Below are 24,894 nucleotides of genomic sequence, written 5' to 3' on the forward strand. Positions count from 1 at the left end.
GCTCAAACGTTTGTCAACGTAGTACGATTTTGACCGCTGTAATTACTTACTGATATCTTCTGCACATCATCTTAAATCCCATAACCTTCGAGCCAGGTTTATAAAAACACGTCAAAGGTATTAAGAAATATCGCGAAGACACGCAATTGTTTCGGCCATGGTGACAGGCTGACAGACCGACGGAACGACGGATGAACATTTTATATTTGTTTACTGTGTTTTCGTGTGTCGATTTAAGCTAACGCTGAATGAAACGTAGAACATTCTTGATGATTTGACCATTGATTCCAGATCTCTCCGCCTGAAATCATTTACTTTATGTATAACAGAATTATCGCATTTAAGCACTACACAGACGCATCATTGAAAGTGTCTGATAGTATATGTCAAACTGATTTAATCTGATCAACGCGCGTCCATGAAATAGTCCAATCATCTTACCAGAGTAACAACTTGGAATTGAAAGAATAAATGGTTGCAAATGTGTACTTATACATTAAATACGGATTGCTTATACCATCTTAATGAAAAGGGATCGATCAAAATAATAACAAACACATAATTTAACCCGCACAATTTCTATCTTTAATCTTTTCAATGTGTCAAAAAGGCACTTTACATAGAAGATTTAAAAGCCCTAATATTTACGTTGGGCAATTAAGTCCAATCTTGATAAAAAGGTCCTAAGATATATGTAAAGTTTAGCTATTAATATTTCATGAACTATTTTACGCTTTCTTTATAGACGTGCGAATTTGTTTATATTGATTTAGAATATTTAAGTATGTATATAATTGTTACAAATATATATATTTCATTGACGCAGTTAAGTTTTTATAATATGTGAGGTATCAATTATGCATCTTATTGAAGAGCAAACGAACGTAAGAAAAGGTAATTTTACAACTAGTGTTTGGTATTGTTTTGTGTTTGTTGCATTAAATAATGAAGCATTATGTTAACCTAATGCATATTCATCTTAACACATGTTGTTTTTTGTTTGCAAAATCCGACGGATGCTGTATAAGTCCCTCCTTTTCCTAACAATCCGAATCGCAAAAACTTATTTATACATTCAATAAGCATTAATATATGTAAAAATTATATTGTTTATAGCAATGAGATATATCAGTGCCAATAAGTGAAAAAGCAAGTGCATAATTTATATATCATTTTATCAACTTCATCGTGTATAATGCATTCACGCAGTCCGTGAGTATTTTGCTTAATATATATTACTGTCGGCATCAAGACATTCTGACGTTTTGCGGATAAATATGAATGGCTATCAATAGTAAATATTCACTAAACCGAAATTGATTAATGTTAATTACTATGGAACCTAATAATTCATGGTCAACTACTTGACTATAGAAAAACGCCATCGCAAATTAATTGGCCTGATTTGGGAATTACGTTTGTCTGATCCCCTTCCTGATAAAAGAAAGTTGACAACACACAAAACAGCGTGTGTTATGGTTTGCTGTCAGTAACCGATATGTAACCAGACACAGCATGAACGTTTTTGAACACGTTTATTTCGCATGGTTGCTAGCAAACAAACAGTGTTAAACATGCGGTTTTCTTATCATTAAAAACAGGTAATGCAAACCTGCATTGAACACTTTATTAGAATCGGATGACGTTACATACATATCCCAAGTAAACATATTTCTTATTGTTGTCTAATGTCTTTGAACTTCCTACGGACTCATTACCTAATAAAGGTTTATAGCAGTAGTATACCCAAATATTGGTCAACTGATTTTTGCAGGAATTACCTTGCATGATCGGTTCTTATTAAGAAAAAAAAATGCTATTTAATTAGAAGAGTTTACCATGTAAGTATGGTCTTAGGTCCAGGACACGTTCCATGCTCGCATACAGATTTTATCATTCAATAATAAATCAAATTAAGGCGAACTTGCAAGTGCGTTTGAAAAAAGACTGTTCTATACCAGACGAATATAGGAATATATATAACGAGTTTACGATTGCTACATTTCAATAGATGCCTGTATGGGTTTAAGCTGCTATAAGAAAAACCATCATTGAGCATCAAACCAACAGAATAATTTGCATACATTATTACAAGATTATCATAATACAATCTTAATGCTGCAGTTCCCGCAAAGTGAGCAACAAATCAATGATCATAAACGCTTCTGACAAAGATATAAATAGAGTCAAAATATATTAACATTGATTTCCAGAGTTTCTTCCCACTTGCCAGATCGACATTACATGTGTGCGTTGCTTCAAGAAACATCAGAAAGCAATAATGCGTCTATTTCAGATTAATAATGCATTCATTGTCAACATAATACAATAATGGAAACGTTAAAAGAGAAACATTCATTACATAAACTAGATAAACGGCAATAAAGGATATGATAGTACACATTTTGTCAAAAATGAAGCCATTCAAAAAATAAACACATGTTTCTATAGAAACATATGATCGCCACACAGCCAAGTTTTAATACATATGTGCCGGATAATGGCGCAATTTAGGACAAATAAACACATGTTTCTATTCATTCCAATATATCTTATCGTGATACGCGGAACATGAATCCAACTTTCTATTAGAATACGATTTTAATACGCACACATTTGAAAAGAATTTATTAAACCGCTATTAAACCGCATAACCGTTAATCATAAATAAACAAGTCACCTGTTGGAATTTAACATAAATTATCTCATTTGTACTGAACTTGAAAGCCTTTTATTGCTAGGACGTATCAACTCAAGTGTAACAAAATATTATACAATACTGCATATATCGCGTAAGTCCGTATCAGCCCATGGGGGTGAGAAATGGGAAGACAAAAATTACTCTACTGGAAAGTGTAAAAGACGGGTTCAGAAAGATTTTGAGCCGCATAAAATAACCTGTCCGAATACTATGAAAACGCCTAATACAATGTAGTAGTCGTCAGTTTATAATATAGTTTAAAAAAATATATATTGTAATATATTGTATCATGGAACAATTGTAAAACCATTTTGAAGCAAGGAAATTCGCCGATTCCATTACACATATGTGAATTTTCAGCATCAACACAGCCATATTGTGCGTATCTTTCATGATTAGTAATTACTTTATTAATTAGGATACATCGAAAGTTTCTATTAATTCAAGTTTTGAATTCAATTATTGGTAAATTTACATATGATTGATACTTTTGCAAATGTATTTTAAACATCGTATCTTGCCATTGTATAAATTCTTTTTAAACAGTTAAATATCAAAATGTGCAAAGACAAACCTCCCATGAAATGGTCGCACAAAAGTTCACGCTGACACGCAATTACATTCTCATTAGGAGAGGTAAAATACACGTTCACATCCATCCTTATTTTCATGAAGTTTATTTGCGTGAATTGTTTCCTGGACTTTCTGTAGAAGGAATTCCTTATATATGTTTATGGCATTACACACTTGGTTAGCTTAGTTCCATACCCGGAAGGAAATACATCACAAGCATACTTTGTTAAACAGTATTTAAACTTTCTTTTTGTTAAACAAAAAAATCTGACATGCAAAAATGGCATGATATTAGGTTAATTTACTGGATATTAATTCACAGTATAAGGCTCAAATTGATGTGCGTGAAAATAAAGGGACCTCAATGACGATTCTAACAAAATAAATAAGCATTAATTTCCTGGATTTGTTTATATATTATTACTATTAAACAAGAGTTGTGCACATCTTCCTCCAGGAATAAAGAATTATGTTAAATACAAGTTAAACTTAGCATTTGAGTAAGTATTCGTTTTATAGTCTGAAAAGGGTATAACAGATATATGAAATTTTGCACATATATGAATGACTGCAATACCCGTTTGATCTGATGCTTGTTCAATATATTGTTAAATACGCAAAGTAACAAGTGTTCGTAGCTTTCGATGCATTTTGTGAAGGTATATGCAAAAAAAAAATATTATATTAAAGACGTTCTTATTTTGAGATCATTTTGACAAGTTGAATACGCAAAACGCGTGCATATGATCTGAAAACAGTCAAAACCGACGGCAGCAATCATACAATTCTGCAATACGCTTAACGATCACATAAACCGATATATTTTATATCTATATACGAATGTTCGATTGGCATTTTTGATAAAGGCTGAATTCATATACAATTTATATTGATATTCGAATAAAACTAACCCTTGGCAGCTCGATATTCACAAAGGTAACATTTTTTATAAGTTAATTGAAACGAAACTTCATACCGATACGATTGTAGCCATGCATTATCGTTTATCTGTTAATATTTCATTAACTATCATTTTATAATATTATAAAAAAGTAGCTCACATATTTCTCATTGTTGCCTAATGTCTTTGAACTTCCTACGGATTCATTACCAAATGAAAGTTTATATCAGTATTATACCCAAATGTTGGACAACTGATTTTTGCATCAGGAATTACATTGCAAGATCGGTTCTTATCAAGAAAATATTTCTTTTTTCTTAGAAGAGTTTGCCATTTAAGTATGGGCTAAGAAACTTTCCATACTCATATAACAATTATGATAATACAATAATAAATCATATTCCATCATAATCATAATGATCATAATCATACAATAATCATAAATCAAATCAGGCTGTTGTCAATGTCTACATTTCACAGTAAGCTACATGTACGTGTTTTTGATGAAGTTTGTCAATGTAGTCCCCCTGGTTTTTAATACATGTAGTTTGATTTTTTACATAAAGTTTCAAATAATTTGTTATATATGTAAATTTAATTTACGCTCGTAGTTGCAATTATTGCGTTTGTAAATGACTACTCTATTCCAGACGAATATAGAAATATATACCGAGTGTATGAGTGCTTCATTTCAATAGATGTCATTGACCTATATTTGTTTAAGTTGCTATAAGACAACTGTTGAGCATCAAACCACCAAAATCATTTGCATAAAGTATTACACGACTATCGTAATACAGTCTTAATGTGACAGTTTCCGCAAACTTAGCAACGACTCAATGTTCATAAACGCTTCTGACAAAGATAAACATAGAGTCAAACTATATTAACATTGATTTCCAGAGTTTTTACCCACTTGCCAGATCGACATTCCATGTGTGCGTTGCTTCAAGCAACACCAGAAAGCAATAATGCGCCTATTTCAGATAAATAATGCATGCAGTGTCCACATAATAAAATAATGGAAACGCAAAATGAAAACATTCATAACATGAACTAGCAAAACGTTTATAAGAAACTGATGGTACACATTTGGTAAAAAATAAAGACATTCGAAAAATAAACACATGTTTATATTAAAACATATGATCATCGCACAGCCAAGTTTAATACATATATGCTAGATAATGGCGCGATTTAGAAAAACAAACACATGTTTCTGTTCATTTCAATATAGATTATCGTAATAGACGGGCCATGAATCCATCTTTCTATTAGAATACGACTTTAATACAAACACATTTGGAAAAAATGTATTAAACCGCTATTAAACCGCATAACCGTTCATCATAATCATACCAGTCACGGGTTGGACTTTGACATCAAATAAAAGATTTGAACTGAACTTGAAATACTTTAATTGTTAGGGCGTATCAACACAAGTTTAACAAAATATGAAACGATACTACTACATTAAAAGCGTAAGTCCTTATAAGCCCATGGTGGTGAGAAATGGGAGGACAAAAATGACACTACTGGAAAGTGTAACAGACGGGTTCAGAAAGATTTTGAGCTGCAGAAAATAACCTCACCAAATACTAATAAAACGCCTAATACAGTGTCGTAGTTGTCTTTTTATAATATAGTTTTATGTAATATACTGTAATGTATTGTATTAATCAAAATATTATTCTTGGAACAACTGTTAAAACATTTTTAAACAAAGACATACGCAGAGTCCATGACACATATGTTAATCTTCAGCATCAACACAGACATAAGATGCATATGAGGTGCATGATTAATAATTGTTTTATTTTCGTTATTAGGACACAGTGTAACTTTCTAAAAATTAAAGTTTTGAAATCAATTATTGATAAATTTACATATGATTGATGCTTTTGCAAACGTATGTAAACATCGTAGCTTGTAATGGTATACATTCTATTCTAAATAGTTAAATATCAAAATGCGCAAAGAAAAACCTCCGACGTAATTGTTACACAAAAGTTCACGCTGACACGCAATTACAACCTCATTAGAAGAGGTAAAATACGCGTACACATCCATCCTTATTTCCATGAAGTGTATTGCCGTAAATTGTTTCCTGGACTTTCTGTAGAATGAATTCTTAATATATGTTTATGACATTACACAACTTGTTGGTTTAGTTTCTTTCCGAGAAGGAAATACATCCCGTGTCTGTACTTTGTAAATCAACATATAAACTTTCTTTTTGCTTAAGAAAAAATATCTGACATAAAATAAATAGCATGATATTCGGTTAATTTACTGGATATTAATTCACTACTAGGAACACATGGATGTGCGCGAAATACTTTGACGTAACTAACAAAATAAATTAGCATTAATTTCATGGATTGCATTTTCTTGTATTACTATTAAACAAGAATTGCGTGCATCTTCATCCAGGTAAAAGGTTTCTTTTAAAAACAGTTTGAACATAACTTTTGAGTAAATATTCGTTATAAGGTCTAAAAATGGTTAACAAAGAATTATGAAATCTGCTCAAATATGAATGACTGCAATGCAAGTTTGATGTGGTGCTTGTTCAATACATTGTTAGATACGCAAAGCATTTTGTGAAGAGATATGCAAATAAAATGAATTATTGTTATAAAAAAACGTTGTTCTCATTTTGAGTACGGTTCCGATCGGTCAGTCGTACGTATGTGTATATGTTTGACAAGTCAAATACGCAAAACGCGTCCATATGATCTGTAACAATCAAACCGACGGTAGCAATCATATACTTCTGTAATACGCTTAATGATCATATAAACATATATATTTTATATCTATATACGATTGTTCGATTTGCATGTTTTTAAGACTTATATCGATATTCGAATCAAAGTAATCATTGGAAGCATTAGAAGCACATAGGTCACCTTTTTATTATTTAATTGATAATAAACTTCATCCCGATACGATTGTAGCCATCCATCGTCGTTAATCAGTTAATATTTCATAAACTATTATTTCATAAAATTTTTGTTTAAATGTCGTGTTTGTGAAATTACAACCCAATAGGACAAGCCATATACATACATATGAAAGTTGGTAACAGAACGTATACCTAAACATAGTACATTATCATTGACTATTCTCATGCTATAATATCAACATATTACCTGAGCTGTAAATGTTGTCCTAATGCTAACATACTTATTTTGCAAGCGATCAACTTACATAGTATTTCTAACAAAATGTTTTACCAATAAAGACTTTTGAACAATCAATCGGAAAAGTACAAGACACAAGTAATCCTTCTGCGATTTCCGATTACATTGATTTCGTGCACCTATTTATAGTGCTAAACAATTTTTTTAGTTTGGGATGTGTTCTGAAAGTCGAAACGTAGCTTGTCTGTTAGTTGTGCTTTCTGGCACTATTTCGCGAACAGTGTTGTGTATACTTGTAATTATTCAATCATTCACTTTAATACCAAGCTTTCGGTCCAAGTGCTTATTTCCAAAATATTTAATTCATTTTTTTTTTCAAAAATCAAAGGCGCTAAATGGGAATGAATGCATATGACACCCAATCATATCAGTCGATCCTTCAAGTCTTGGTATTTGATCAACGAAAATTGTAAATAATAATTTTCAAATCTAAGTCCAGGTATTTCAAGTAAGTTGAGAAAATGATATAACGGTCTGACATGCATGTAAAACTTACTGCTTAAATCAGGTTTTTCGGTATAATGACTAACAGTGAATATAAGGTACTTATGCAAAGAAATGCCATCATATATGCTCAATTCAAAAGATGTCACCCATATGAGTGTTCTTTGTTTGGAATTCTTTTGGATTCGTTTTGTTACACAAGTTAAATGACAAAACTAAATAGTTTATATATAATAATAGATTTTTATAGGTAAGCACCGTATAACTTTTTTATGTATGAACATGTATACGTGTTAACATGTATCCGAAGCGTGTGTTATTTACTTTGCAATAAAAGAATAATGTGGTCGGTAGATCACCATATATATATATATATATATATATATATATATATATATATATATATATATATATATATATATATATATATAGCATAAATGAAAAAGAACTAATGTTTCTCATACCTTGGACCTTTACTAGCAAGGTTTACAGACTCTCAAGACAATTACACAAACTTTAAAATTCTGGAAACCATAAGCAATGTTTAGGGACAAAATGCACTAATTAGTTCATATATCATTAGGTGTTAAATATTAACATAATACGTGGTGTAATATGTTATGTATTTCAATATTCATGTCATAAAGCTGTCATGTTTTCACGCTTTGTATACTAAAGTTTATTTATATATGACGCTTTTCGTGACATGTTTTTCTTTCATTTAAAAAAAATATGCAATTATGGAAATAAATGGGCTACATATGCCAGTGTATTGTCTCATACGGATAAGTTTATTTGCTCATATTAATCAAATGCGATCCAATTCCGATAATATAAAGATACATGATGATGTGTACACATATTGAAATGCATTTTGTTTAAAGAACGTAGTTTTCAGTTTGCGATTAAATACCGCTAAATATGTATTAATATCTTACTTACATTCATATACAGGCCATGTATTGAAATAAAAATACATTTCTGGACATTTTGATTTTTGAAATACACATTGTGAATGTCTATACACGAATATTGATAAACAAATACCTGTATGATATGAATAAAAACAGCATCGCCCTTCCCTTGTTTTGGAAATAAATTATGTAAGATTAATTTGCGAAGTTTATATAGTTCAGGAGGTCATCTTATTTAACTATTCTATTTATGATATCCATATATCAGGACTCATTAAGATGCTACTCCATATAAAACTTGTTTAAGTTTATATACATTAACTCATTCAGTTAAACAAAAATGCAAAATTGAGGGTACGGGGCAATCTACAGTATCAGATGAAGTCAGAAAGATGAAATATACAGAGAGCGAAGCAAACATCATATACTTCATACGCCTTCGATCATGGTGATCGTGGTTATATTGAAATGGAAACATGAACGAGTACATATATCTCTGACAGAAATGTACTAAATTCTTACTAGCCACGCGACCTTTCGAAGTACAGAATTCAACATACAAATATATTCATGAATGCTTTTAGAAGGCATTAATACGATAAGAGCCTCATAATGTAATACAAAAAGAGTGCATTCATCGAGTTGTCCTATGCGTTTTAAGGGATGGAAAGTGGATAGCGAATAAGATAATGGCGACAACGTGTGAGTGCGCAAATGGTGAACTAAGATAGTACAAAGTAGTTGAGACAGTTTAAGTATGAATATTAGGTACCAGTTACTTGAAATCAGAACAAAAAGATAAAAATAGAAATACAAGTCTGGTAAATAAACTTTCTAAAACATCATTGCATTTAATAGAATACACACTTTGTATCATATTTAGCATACATTTGTAACATCATATTTCATGTTTATGTATCATTTATGTAATTATATAGGCAAACCAATTTAATCAGCATTATTCAAATCTACGGTTTTTTCAGAATCGATCTAGTGAAGACTCCCGTTTTGCATTGACTTAACAGATTAAATACAATAGTTGCAACTACGGATAAGATGGCATTGTCCAAAGTTCCGGATTACAACCGTATATTACACTGGTGTCCGTTTAATCCATCTTTTTCTCAATTTGCATTAAATGTGTACCTTAAACGACTAATATTATTGTCGTCGCAGGTGGTCTTTTTGGCGATGACGAGCCTCCTACTATTGTGAACGCCTTCAAATACGCCATCTATCGGGTCAGCCATGAACGCAACTTGCTACGCGACGTCACTCTGGCATATGACGTCCAACGTCTATCTGTCTTCAACCAGTTTGAAGCCTCGAAAAAAGGAAATGTATATGCAGTCAATGAAAAGATTTGTTTGACTCACTCTGAATAAACATGTATTCCTAATAGTGTAAATCAATTTAATTGCATATGACAATTAATGTTTGCGAATGCCAGTATGTACAATTGCGATTGTTTTTGTAAACAGTTTGAAGAAAACGTCGACGAATGTACTAATTTAATGGTTTCAACCTTTTTTGAAACGAATTGTTATCTTTTATTGCGGACGTTATCGTTTCTAGGCAAAATTGTAAGTGGTCAATTAGTTTTTCCGATAGCATACAAACTATTCAAATAGCTTCAATTACTGGTTCAGAAACAATTCGTGGCCTTTAGGAACACGTGGTCGGCTTTTATCATTAATCTCACTAAAGTTTTTTATCTAGCACCATTGACCGGCATTTCACAATCGGACAGGAAACCATGAGGGTGTGGGTCTGACGTTCGCTGTACAATACATCATGTTAAAACATTGTTTCAAGACAAATATATTGCACGAAAACATTGACAATTCTGACAACCTGATATCATAAACAGAAACAAATGGATGATTAGCATCTTCAATCGATGGCGGCCAAACATTTTACGAATGACTGTAAAGCGCTACTGTCATTATAATGGATAAATCAATCGCTGGCCACTACAGACGTTCTTCCAATTCATAAATATTTCTAGCTGATCTTTTATGCCCCATTTATCTGCAAACATAAAAGTAATTTGTTGGCTCTCTCTATATCAATTTACAAATACTCTCTTACATTTAATTAAAGTGATATTATGGGTATTTTTCACTTTTGAATTGAGCTGAAAAGAATTAACAAGTCAAAAGAGTTAGTTAAAATATGGTTACTGACCAATTAGCTGCAACTCATCTTGCTACCAGTTTTTTATATAAATATATTTTATATTCGATATTTTACGTGACTTACCCAGTATTGTAAGCCGCAATGATCCGTAAAACAAAATTGTGAATTTGTGTTGTATGAACGAACCTGCACTTAAACTAAATTTAAGTTCACATCGTAGATGTATGATCAGTTGTCAAACGAAAGTACGGTTGATATTCAAATTCATTATTTTTCTCTTTCCGGGATAATGTTTTAGTATGTTGATGCTGCATTAACAAATATAAGTGTATATAAAGTGAAAACACCAAAAATAAACAACGGTTGCGATAGACACCTATAAACTGTTAGATGCCAATAATATCACTTTAATGTATACTGCGTTAATTTTTCGTACTCAGTTCGTCGATAGATGCTAAATATATAAAATAAAAAAGCACAATATACATTTTATGCTTACATATAATATGCAACATGAATTATAATTTCATAAAACAGTACATTACAGTCTGTGAACAATTATCCCGCAACAGTCGGTCCAGCGAACCCGGATGTAGCCGCTTTCACTAGTTCCGCGTGCGCGAACCTGAACATCCCCCACATCGAGATTCGCGTGGACGCCTACGCTGCTCCTTTCCCCGCCTCCTATTCCATCAACCTGCACCCAGACCCGGAACTGCTCTCACACGCCGTCCTTGACGTAATTCGAGCCGTCGGCTGATCAGAGATGCTCATCGTCTACAATAATCATATAGGTAATACGTGTAGAATCTTGGACCAGTACGATGTTCTGAGAACTTATTGCAGTCGTGTTTGACGGAACACTAGTAGCAAAAGCGGTTTGTTATATGTGTAAGCTAAACATTATTTTAATTGGTGGCATAACAACGATAGGTTTTTAAATAAAATTGGGACATGATGCCATAAACCATCGATTTTTGTCGCAAACGAAAGTAAACGCGTCTGTTCTAACTCTTTTCACTATTGTGTTTCGGTTAAATGCATGACGTATGTAAACAGGTCAATAAATATTGCTATCAGTCATATGTTATCATTTGAGCCGCGTTCTGAGAAAACTTGGCTTAATGCATGTACGTAAAGTGACGTCCCAGATTAGCCTGTACAGTCCGCACAGGCTAATCAGGGACGACACTTTCCGCTTTTATGGTATTTATATTTTCAAGGAAGTCCCTCCTTACCGTAAATCAAGTTTAGGCGGAAAGTGTCGTCCTTGATTATCTGGGAAGACACTTTACACACATGCATTATGCCCAGTTTTCTCAGAACACGACACATTTCATGCATTAAAGCGGCCTGACAAAATGCGCTTTGTCTACTGAAACTTTTTTAAGTTGGCAAAACACAAATAAAATATGAGAAAGAACATAATTGTGATCCCAAATGACACTGTTGTTAATGTAATATCTTCTGCAATTCGAATACGTGTTATCTAAAGTCGTTTTAAAACCGCGTATTTTATAACGCTATGCTAAGAGCTCGTATTTCGTTGCCAATATTTAAAGAATGGCAAAGTCCTAGTTGGATTACCATTGGGGCATTTATTTAACACTCAAACACATGTATACGCGGTAAGCGCGTTTATTTAATTACTACGCATTGACCCTCAACTACACAATGGTAAATGTTACAGGTTTTCTAGCCAACAACAGCATTCTTGATATGCGATTTTCCCCTGAGTTTATAATACAATTACTGTAATAATTCATCATGCTAAACTAGTTTTATTATCAAATTATGTGACGATGAGACTGCATCGATTGGCAGACCTGCAAATATAATATACTAAATGCACAATTCGCTGCTACTGTGTCCCAGAAGTTACCATAGTGCATGTGTTTGTTTTTTACATTTATTTTGTCAATAAAGTTTTTTTCAATTTTTCGAACGTATTATACTGGTTCGAACCATTCGCATTGGTGCTTTAATTAAAATTTATTAAGTGCTGCTGACAAACATTTCATAATATAACAATATTGTACGTGTACATGATTAACAATATTTTATTAAACATATTTATTTTTCAAATACATTTAGTTTGGTTGAAACAGTAAAAAAAGTTTTAAAAACTAAGGAAATAAACACATAGTGAAGGAACAAAAACATAAATGTCACTTTACACAATTTTTGTGTGCAAAGTTACTGATCATGAACGCAAGTGTTTAGCAAATGAAAAATTGACCATTATCTGCAAAAGTACGAGAATACTTATTGAGTCCTTGTACCAGCGATGATACCAATTGCGTGTGGTAATATTTACTATGTTGCAGGACAAGTATCAAAAGAAATACCAAGCGACAAAAACAATTATTCTCAACCTGATTGTATCTTGCTTAAATGTGTTTAATAGTTGTCGCAAGTTAATACAAGAAGAAATAAAGTTTAATTTGTGCAATTTACCGGATTTCTCAGGGAAATAATGATGTTTACTTGTTTTAAAGTATTATGTCAGTTAGGATAAACGATTATTAAAAAGAAAACTTTACAAAAAATACACATTTTGTTCAAACTAGGAAACTAAAACCCCTGATTAGAAAAAATGTAACAAATATCAGTGTATCGATAATTATCAATTGTGTGCATTTTAATAATTATACATTGATTGATTGCAATGATAATTTGGTGAATACGCGGATTATTAACAGTTCGTTAACAATGTGCTGTCAGTTGGTATAGCCTTAATCGTTTATAGGTAGCGACTAAGATTATGCTTTCTCAATTCCCTTGTTCTAATAAGGCATTATTTATTAATGTATTATTGTTATGACAAAATTATTTAAGACTACATGTAGTCTAAACACTTAAGTAAACATTAATGATTTAAGCCATCTCCAAGAGGGGTTAAAGAACGCCACTTCTAAACATTACTCAACATTATGGGAAAACATATGTGCTAGCGTTGCTATTCCTTTGGTTTCCGTGTACATTTAACAGCAAATTCTTTAATTAACAGAGTGCCCTCAATTCTGAGATAAACATGTGTGCCTGCGTCTCAGGTTTTACGAATTCCCCCGAGATTTTCCTCAGGGTTTAAGAATTCCCCCGAGATTAATCAAACGTAACTGTTCATCATTAACAACGAGCTAAATGCTAAATATTGGACGATAAAACGTGTGTGCTGCCAACCCTGCTTTTATAATTTGGTTTATACAATATATTACCATCAGGAAATTGTTTTTATTTTAAACACACATATAGTGTACAAACATCTTGTGCATTATCGAAACATTAAAAACGTTAACATTATTTATAAATTAGTAAAAGTTCAACGTGTCTAATTAAAACCTTAGTAGTTATTTATGTGTAAATATTAAATTATCATATTGTCACGAACTAATATTACCTACCGTGAAAATGAATACGTTGATATACCATATTGAATAAGATGAAGAAGCAAGGATCATTTGTGGATGAACTGGTTAAGTATCTTTAAAGAATCTATGTCATTAAACGACTCTGGAACTCTTAAATAATAGGAGAATAAAATATTAATTTACCCTATTCTACGAGGGTATAATTCACTTTTTCCCATTGTATGTGCACACTGATCCCCTCGCATTAACAGATTACCGAATTCGCTGTTCTGACGTTATTCACAACATTTCTTTTAAATCGCATTTGTTTGCACGATCTTTTTAACCATAAACTATAAACTTATGAAACACTCTATCTGCCCAATATGTTACTCACAATGTCATGAGCTGACAATATACTGCGGACGAAATATATATTTATTTATGTATTTATTTATTTATGATTTCGTGTATATATATATATATATATATATATATATATATATATATATATATATATATATACATTTATTTATTTATGCATTTATTTATTTATTTATTCATTTATTTATTCATTTGTTTTTATTATTGATTTTCTTTTTCTTTTTTTATTTAATTATATGTATTTATTTACATTTATTTATTTATTCGTGTTTTTTATTTATTAATTGATTTATATTTATATATATTTCTATGTATTTATATTATTAAAATATCTGTTGATAAAAGCTAATGTAGTACCTTTCTCTGTTGTATATCTTATATAATCTGTCCAGAGTTTAACTTTATTAATGTTTTACTAATTTTTCTGTTTTCATTTTTAGATTTAGAACAGTTCAGAGATCTTGTGTTTTTTTAATTTCTTTAAAAGTATTTTTTGTATCTACCTGTTTGACATATTTTGTCAAATTAGCATTATATGTTGAATGCTCCTGCTTACTTGAATATAAGAGAAACTAAATAACCATTGTTTAAATCAATCTAAACAATTTTTTTAAATATTAATATTTCGTGAATAAGAAAGAACTATAACTTATTTTCTACATGTAGTATATTGCTTTTAAGAAAATATAACCAGTGTTTTTGAAGGACGAAATATTGTTCTGTGATTGCATGAAATTGCGTGACGTTGTGTTCAAGAAAATGTGTAAATATTTATTGTATAACCCAAGAATGATCAGTTCATTCCCACAAGATCATGATTTACAAAAGAGAAATCTAATCATTCTGAGAGATTGAACAACGCGTCTTAACTGATCATTCTTTTTATTGATTGAGCCTTATTATAACCAAATAAAACAATGACGTAATCGTCTCCGACACACAAATTATGGCAGCAAACATGAAGTTTTTCATGACGGATGTAACAGACATCAAATGTGTTAACGGCAAATTTCAATGTTGTTGTAGTTTTTTGCCAACGGAGTAAATGACGTACCATTCGTAGCAAGATGGATAGCGTCTTGAATGTAAAAAATGGATGCCGGAGAAAAACTTTTATAAATAAGGAGATCACAAAAAATCGAGTTATTTTAATCTGATATAAATAATACAATTTCCTAATTCATGGATTCAATTTCGCATAACCATTGATACTCGAAACTTATCAGTTTCTTCATGGGAAAGTTTCGTCTCATTTTCTTCACCAACTTGTTGTCTGTAGAAAATAATTATGTTCAGATGGATTTAAACCTATTTGTACATACCCATGAGACAAGCCGTATAGATTTATAAAACCATCCATTTTGCAATAATGTCAAGAGGAAATGAGTATTCTTGTATATCCTTTGAGGCACAGTGTTGTGTATGTTGACAGCTTCGAAATCCCTTGTGGCTGACGTTAATACCTTCGCAATGTATGTCTCGGTGTAATTGTATATCTCTTCAATCGAACCGTTTGCCAGAATGTTCTTCCATTCACTGGAAAGTATTGGTCAGTACATGAGGGAAGTAGATTGTTAAGTTATAAGTTATGTCATCTATGTAATTATTTCTTAAATAATGGCATGTGCATAATTGAACAAATGTCACGTTCAGAAAACGCTATAGCTTTTTTTCAAATGCTTTCAAGAATACCCATCACTATCTCTATTTGTGTTCATGTACATGTACGAATGCTCTTTTAATTATTTTTGTATGTCACGATGTCTATTGAGAACACATGCGTTTCAGTAAACAATGTAATTTTGTTGTATATGAATTTATTTGTTTCGGTCGATTTGCCTAATTTGGTTTACATAATAATAATAATAATAATAATAATAATGATCATAATAATAATAATAATAATAATAATAATAGTAGTAGTGGTAATAATAATAATAATAATAATGATAATAATAATAATAATAATAATAATAATAATAATAATAATAATAATAATAATAATAATAATAATAATAATAATAAACGTTTGCATTAACATGTTATTTTTCAATGTGTTACAATGTCATAGGATATAAATATCTCGAAATTATTTCGTCATACAGACAACCCGAGACGCATAGTTAAAAGTAATGACTTCAAATGGTGTTACTATCAAAATCTTTATTTTGTAGAACCTACTTCATTAAGGGTACAACCCAAATTGAATCAGTTAAAATATGTTCACAACAACAAATAGTATCTAATTTTGACTTTTCTAAATGAAAAAAACAACATTGGTGCCTAATGGGTACATAATTTTTTAAGATCAGATAAGATTTCCATTTGTTCAGATGTGGCGTATAACTTAAACGTTTACTTCCCGGTGAACACATTTGAAACGGAAATACATGTTATAATTACTTTATACTTCATTATTGTTAATATCTTTTTTGTATTTGCTCTGAGGCGAGAATTTATTGGCAATTAGCTTATAATGAAAGCAACAACGACAACGGCCCTATCTTTAAACACATTCAAATATTGTCTTTGTTAAGATGAACCCATCTCATATCGTTCGTTCTACCTCAACATTGTCGTACTTATAACAGCGTTATTCTCACACATGTCTGGTAAAACATTATCGAACTTATACAGGTCTATTGAAAGTCCAATCATTGATTCGAGCCAGTAACGAGACAGTCAATATGGGAGTTGTGGTACGACAGGCGGACGCCTACAACATGCGGGGTATACTCAAAGATGCGAAGAAAAAGGGGTGGCGGCATATTGTTGTGGGGCTCAACCTTTCCAAGACAGCTTTATTCCTGAAAATGGTATGATGTAATTAGCTAATCAGATTATTTCGCAAACGTACTGCTTAGGTTCAATTCCAATAGTATACATCTAGAAATAATTTATTCTAGAATAAAACCTTAAAAAACCTGCTTTTTAGGGTATCGTTCTTTTTATGTAAATGGCAAGAAAACGTTTAAACAAAGATGCACTGTTGTAATAATCTTTTTAATATTTCAAATGCTGTTTTGTTCAGGCATTGCAAGAGGGGATGATAGACTCGTATCACCATTATATCATAAATAACCTTGTAAGTAGCTTTGCAACATGTATTGTTTACAATTCTGATGTATAATAAAAGTGTTAATTTGTTGTTGTTGTTTTTTTTATAAATAAATATAGTATATTCTGATGTGAAAACAAACAATATTACTATGTAAGTGCAATTGTATTACTTGTCATCTGTTGGTTCATGTCGGCTTGACATTTTGATATATATCATAACGGTTAATACATCAATAATGAGCACATTCAAGTTATGTTAGATTTGTCATAAATGGTATTATTAATCAATTAATGTTTTCCAAACATTATTAACGTACATGTATTTTCTTAAAATACGTTTAGTCGATGTAATTGGATGATATTTATTTGTCAACACATTATTTTCCTACTGCACGTTATAAAGTGTAAGCCAAAAGAGCACTACTGAGATACATGTCAAACTTTTGGTTTAATATTTAACAAGTCATCTTAAAAAAGCTTTACCAAAGCAAGACGTTTTCACTAAAAAATTTAATGTGTTTTATACAACGGGCGGGCGTAACATAGCAAAATAAGAACATTACTGAATGACGAATATTTAATTTAAATAAAACGACAATTATGTTTGGTGCACTTTAATTATTAATAATCACCAAAAGTCATATGTAAACACCTCGTCACGGATTTAAGTTAAGACTTCATGATCTTGTGTATTTTCGTTGAGATCTGGTCGGCTATAGATGAAGTTCCTGGCGTTAGTGCGCTTTGTCTCATGCGATAATATAAGGCGACATTTTGATTAAACGTGTAATCTGCGAGTACTTAGTATCAAACAAGAAAAACTAGGAATAGCTGTGTTTACTTTTAGAAAAATTGAAGCCAGTTATCATTGCTTATCCAATAGTTGGTTAATCATGTGTAAATAAATCATATAAAGTTGTATTTCTGAAAACATTAATGTCAGCACAAGTGGTGCTTGTGAATCACTTTATTTCGTCCACAACAAACTCTACACTTGTTAGTTGTCTTAAAATATAATCAACTCTTTTTTAAATATTCCAAATAAATATTCATTTTTTATATAGTATAAGGCTCCTTTTAAATGTAATCAGGCTTTACAACTATATAGTGTTGACGAAAAAGACGGTAGTTGTAGAAACAATACCAGTTCGAAAAAACACACACTAACAACTACAACGCGACCAAATATGAATAAACACTATCATGTACAGTTGGATGCTTTGCGCTTCACGTGAATTTCAACATTTATTCAGTGTTCCATGTGTTTGTGTTCACGATTGACATACGTTTGTTACAGTTTATTGTCTTAATCTGAATTCCATTTATTGTCTTAATCTGAATTCCAAGACTTAAACAATGTTGTACCTTTTTACAAATAGATTAAAGACTTGTTTGGTATAACATCATCCGCTTAAAACATGGTGAGGATAAATGCCTATAATTTAGGCATCGGATTAAGTATTTTAATCTTGAAATATAACAATTAACCAAATGTAAAACTTCCCTACCGTACCTTACCACACCTGCATTTATAACTTTACTCCGTAAATTTAAACAATGGCATATCACAGTTGAATAGGTACATGAATCATTTAATTACTTGATAACTTCTTTGAAAGTATACAACGGTATAACTTTCTTATTTACATTGCACTATTGCTTGGTTTAGATTTTGGATAATTAACACTCGCGAAACATTAAGTTTTAACCCAAGAAGTCATGTTCCAGTCTCGTCCTTTTCACTCTTTATTAAAATGTGACGTGCATTCGATCAGAGAGATCAATGGAAATGCATTTCACTTGATGATTGATCCTGTCAATCAAAGCCAGAGTCCTTTGTATTTTAGCGACTTAAGACCCTACCTATTGTAATTAAGATGTTATGTCAAGAGATTTGCTGTCAAACTCTCAGCGGGAAGTTGTTTTGAGATATTAAGTGTTTTTATTTGTGTCTGATGTATCTTCTCGAACACTTGTAAGCTATTAGCTGAATTGCTTGGCTATTGTGATGAATTTCGTGCAAATGAATATCTTGACATGTGTGCATAAATTCAATTAAGCCTTGACGACTTGCATAGTTATATCAGCCACGACAATATGAGTAAGTTAGCACAAATTTACGTATCGAACAGCTGCAGAACTGTCGTGGTATATTGTATAAAGTTATGAGTATCTTCTATACAAACGAAAGTGTCTATCGAGGTTTACTTTATCCAGTCCGTCTCCGTATTACTATTTACATCTCTCTAGATACTGCACATCAAAACGTCCCTCATATGTAGTCATTATTGTGAAACGTTACGGTAGCCGTAATAAAAAACAGAACTTTCCTCAAAGAAGATCGTCGGATCGCTCGCTATGTTGTCATAAAGATCGTTTCCGCATCAGATGATGTATGTTATCAGTAATTCATCCTAACATATTGATGGTTATTTTTCTTTAAATGGCAAATGAGCAACCAACGATATACATAAAAAACGAGAGTCAATTCATTTTTTGTTTGTTAATATAAATTATTCATTTACATGTGTATACTTTTCATTTGCAAATACGCGTACATTATATAATGTTATAAATTATTGTCAATTTTAAATTCCCTAATTATTGACATAAGTATACGTTTTATAAAAAACAAACAATAATAAATATTGGTGTTGATAATGCTGTTATTATAACATAACGCAGATGTTTTAATGTTACCCCCTAAGTTTCCTATTTCAATTATGTTTGAAATTTCTCGTTATAATCTATGATGTAAGTGAGTAATTTCTGGTCGTCACTATCGTAATTATATAATCACTAGGATTATCTTTGGATTGTTTGGCGATGGTGTACTTAATACGAAATGTATTTAAGGAACATGCGTTCATACAATATTACGTTAACGTTTGTAACAGTACATCCGACTAACATTTCCGTACTGTGACGCCCCACCCCCACCCCCACCCAAAAAAACAAAAACAAAAAATTATTAGCTATTAAACCCTGTTAACATATGTAAACACATACTGTAACATATAGGTTTATTTCTTCACGCATATATACACTTATTTATATTAACATTACCGCCAAGATTGTATTTTGTTTGTTACGATTTAATTTTAATCACGTTGCCTACATATCTCATTATAAATTTGTATCTAACATGTTTAAGATAGCTGATTTAGGTCATCCTTTATTGGCCATCTAGTAAAAACGAAAGCATCTTTCTATTGCGTAATATTCATAAGACACGTTTGTTTTCTCCACCGCCGTAGGACATTGAGATATTGGAATTGGAGGTCTACCGCCACAACTACGTCAATCTGACTGGATTCCGCATGGTAAACATGCTCAGCGACTTTACTAAAAACACGCTGTTTGATATGGAACTTTTTCAAGAGAACACACAACTTCCCATATTGAACGGCTCGACTTTATCGGTATGTTGCTGGGGACGTTTATACAGAATTCAGTTATAAATACAAACATTATGCAACGAATGAAATACATTCTTCCTTTGATATTATTAAAAAGATTGACTAAGAGTTCACGCCATCAATATTTTATCAAGTCGAGAAATCACGTGTACTACTTTGCTTAAGTCGAGGTATCGCGAGTACATTACTTTGCAAATTTCGATCGGTGTGCTATAACACCAATGCTCGTCCGATTTGAACCAATCTTCATTAAAATTCCTATAATAGTCGTGTCATTATATCATGGTCAAATTGACCCATACATTTACGAGTTTGATTTGAAATACAATTAATATGTTGATTTACCAATGTTTGTTATCTAAGTTCAACTTAGATATCGCCGAACATAATGCAAATTGTCGGGACATATATCATTAATATCAATATTTAACCCAAGATATTTTTATCGGACATATTGTCGCATGAATTTGTTTTTAATCGGACATCTGCCTGTTTCCCCAGGTTCACTCGTTGTTTAAAATAGCCATAAACGAACACATGATCGATGGTTTATTATGTGATTGAACAAAACATCGAAGGGTTTATTACTTTTTTGTTGACAAACGTTACAACAAAATACACACGTGTTTGTAACAATGAGGCATGAAAATCAAATAAAGCATTGTTATGTTAAGTTGTTATGTCTAGTATTCCTTTTATATTTGTGGAACGTATGCGTTTATTATTCTGTCTAATTGTATCAATTCACAATCAAACCGCATACGGAACCGGGTTTTTTTAATCAAATATATGTGATCATAGGTACGGGAAAACCAGGCTTAATTCATGTCAAGATGAACTGTCCGCTTTTATGGAAATGTTCGTTTACTAGAAGTCTCATATACAAAAAAACTAGTCTAGGCGGAAAGTGTCGTCTCTGATTTCGCTTGTTTCGTCTGAACATTAATCTGGGACGACACTTTACGCACATGCATTAAGATATGTTTTCCCTGTGCGCCGCTCAAATTTAGCTTCTTTTTTGCATCGAGGAGCACTCACTTTCGACGCCGTCTACTTGTTGTCGCATGCGCTCATTGAGATGAAACGTGCCGGCTTCCTAACGTTACCGAACACGAGCTGTGGCGAACTAAACCCTTGGAGAGACGGCCGCAATTTATATAACTTCATCAACAATGTCAGTATTTAAAACGCCTGTCGTAGGTTATTCGAATCCATATATATGCTCAGAATTATGTTGTTGGTTTTTCGTGATAAAAGTTTACTTTATACGTCGCAAAATGGCAGATATAATTACGTATAATATAATGACAAGGATCTGTTATGAAGTGTAAATGGCTTGTCTGTGTCTTTTTTGGAATGAAACTAAAGCTTTAAGGGACCTAGGTGACATGTTTCATTAAGCTCTCCAAAACTTAATCGGAAATAATATGAATAACGGATTTAAATGGCATTAAAATGTTTTGATGTAGGTGACATTCGTTATAAATGCGGAAAAGCAGAAATCGATTTCGAAATGAAAGTACAAAGAGCGAATGGATTCAAAATTGTATGCGTAACATTGAAATAATTATCAGATTATTAATTGAAAGAATTATCTTTTCCACAGTGTTGCAAAGATAATTGCATATATGAAAACATTATTGTCGATGTTATAATGTTCAAATATACATTTGCTAATACACATGTCGATACCTGAAAAAAACGTCGAAAACTAAGCCATAGCACTTCTTTTGATCGCACCTTTTCTTCACACAAAGTTACAATTATATAGTAAATTGCAATTGTGCAGGAAATACGGTGTTCATTTTTAACAAACTTCAAGATTCTGATCCCCAATAAATAATTAAGGGTTCTCAACAACTGTCCGAATACAAAAATTTCTAATCATTTCTATACATATCTTTAGGTGTTTGCCATTTGTTTTTCTTCATACTAGTGGCGAAATATCAATATTTTAATTATTATATTTGGTCTTTTGCAACCCGAATATAATACATGACCTTTATAATTTTATTTCTTATGTTATCAGTGAGATTTTTCCTACTGCTAATAAAGCTTGAACGCGTTCGTTTTAACCCATTTATGCCTATTGGACTCTCCCATCCTTCTACATTGGATCGATTTATTTCCAAAATAAGGGATGTCTAGTATATTTATTTCTATATTTAGAATATTTCTTACAGAAATTCCTTTAAGCAAACAGCACAGACCCTGATGAGACGCTGCATCATGCGGTATCTCATCCGGGTCTTCGCTGTTTGCCAAGGCCTTTTTCTAGACGCAAGGCATAAATGGGTTAACTATAATTCTATCTCACTATTTTATCCATTCAATGCCCAAGATGCGAGTGGTCTGCCTGACGGGTCCCATCTACCTTTATAACGGCAAAAGGCTCAACTTCCAGCTCGATATTATGGAACTGTGCGAGAAAGGCCCCCAAAGGGTAGGACTTGCAGCAAACATATATATATATATATATATATATATATATAACATATGTTGTTGTTGTTGTTTTTCAACCACTTTAACACGAGCATTGTTCTGGTAAAACTTGGCTTAAAAATGTGCGTTAAGTATCATCCAAGATTAGCTTGTTCGGATAGAAATATCAATTTCGACACTCATTGATGTTATAAAATTTTTGGTAAAGTACAGTCTCTTCTTGACGTTAAATCAGTCTATGCGGAATTCTAGAACGATACTTAACGCACATGCATCAAGCAAGGTTTTCCCTTCTTTATAAGGTGCTTGTCCCAGCGTAAATAATTTGCTTAAGTTTAATGTCCTGGTATATGTACATACCTGTCTCATATCGGCAATGGGTAACTCACCTAGAAATGACAAGTGGGCATTTACAAGAATTCCTTTACTGTCAATGAATCTGTCCTTTAAGACATCATCAAAAAATTATTTTTAATCAAATCCGCAACGATTGTACAATTAAACGATGATAGTCACATACTTCTTCAGTGTAATACTGCTAAGTGTTTGGTGTCCATCTACAGCGTTTCTAACATATGTAATGCTATTTTCCACTTGCTTTTTAAAGGTATGGTAACAGTAAGATGCACAAATAAATGGTTAAGTTTGATGGCTTAATTGCCCACTAATTGTTAAACTCTTATTGGAACAAGAGAAATCCACATTCTTATCTTCGAAAGTATAAAAGCTGCTTATAATGTGTATGTGAAATCTAAATGGGCTGTGCTCTATGAAACAGGTGTTTAATGCATTTGCGTAAAGTGTTGTCTCGGATTAGCCTGTGTAGTCCTTACAGGCTAAAAATTGACGACACTTACCTCTTTTATGGTATTTTTCGTTAACAGAAATCTCTTCTTAACAAATGTCCAGTTAAGGCGGACTGCACAGGCTAATCTGAAACGACACTAAACGCACGTGCAATAAACCCCTTTTGTAACAGAGCACGGCCCATTTACTGAAAAGTAAACGACGAAACTTTATTAACCAAATGGAAACGCTATTTAAGATGAAATTCTCTATTCAAGAGAATACCTAAATATATTTGGATGTGATTTCTTCCGACATGCTAGGAACATAAAATTGCGAGTTCATTTATGCCAAGGTTTGTTTGCTTCAATAACAACGAGTGCAATACCCTAACAGTGCATGGAATAACAGACTATACTTTTAAAATAATATGACATAATGGCATACTGTTGTCAATAATTCATGTTAGCGTGTGCCATTTCTTTGATGATAAAGATATACGTTGACATTATGATGACTCCCAAGTGGTGAGAACAAAGCGCAGATGCCTACGGATCAATACAGTCCTCAAAATG

At 32.0% G+C, this 24,894-nt stretch overlaps 1 pseudogene; it reads left to right on the top strand.

Annotated features, from left to right (window-relative positions):
• The first annotated feature begins 9,428 nt into the window (after positions 1–9,428).
• The window catches only part of LOC127849712 (glutamate receptor ionotropic, kainate 2-like), a 66,202-nt pseudogene continuing 50,736 nt past the window's right edge, over positions 9,429–24,894 (top strand).

This window comes from Dreissena polymorpha, chromosome 11, assembly GCF_020536995.1.
Source record: "Dreissena polymorpha isolate Duluth1 chromosome 11, UMN_Dpol_1.0, whole genome shotgun sequence".
NCBI classification, from domain to species: Eukaryota; Metazoa; Mollusca; class Bivalvia; order Myida; family Dreissenidae; genus Dreissena; species Dreissena polymorpha.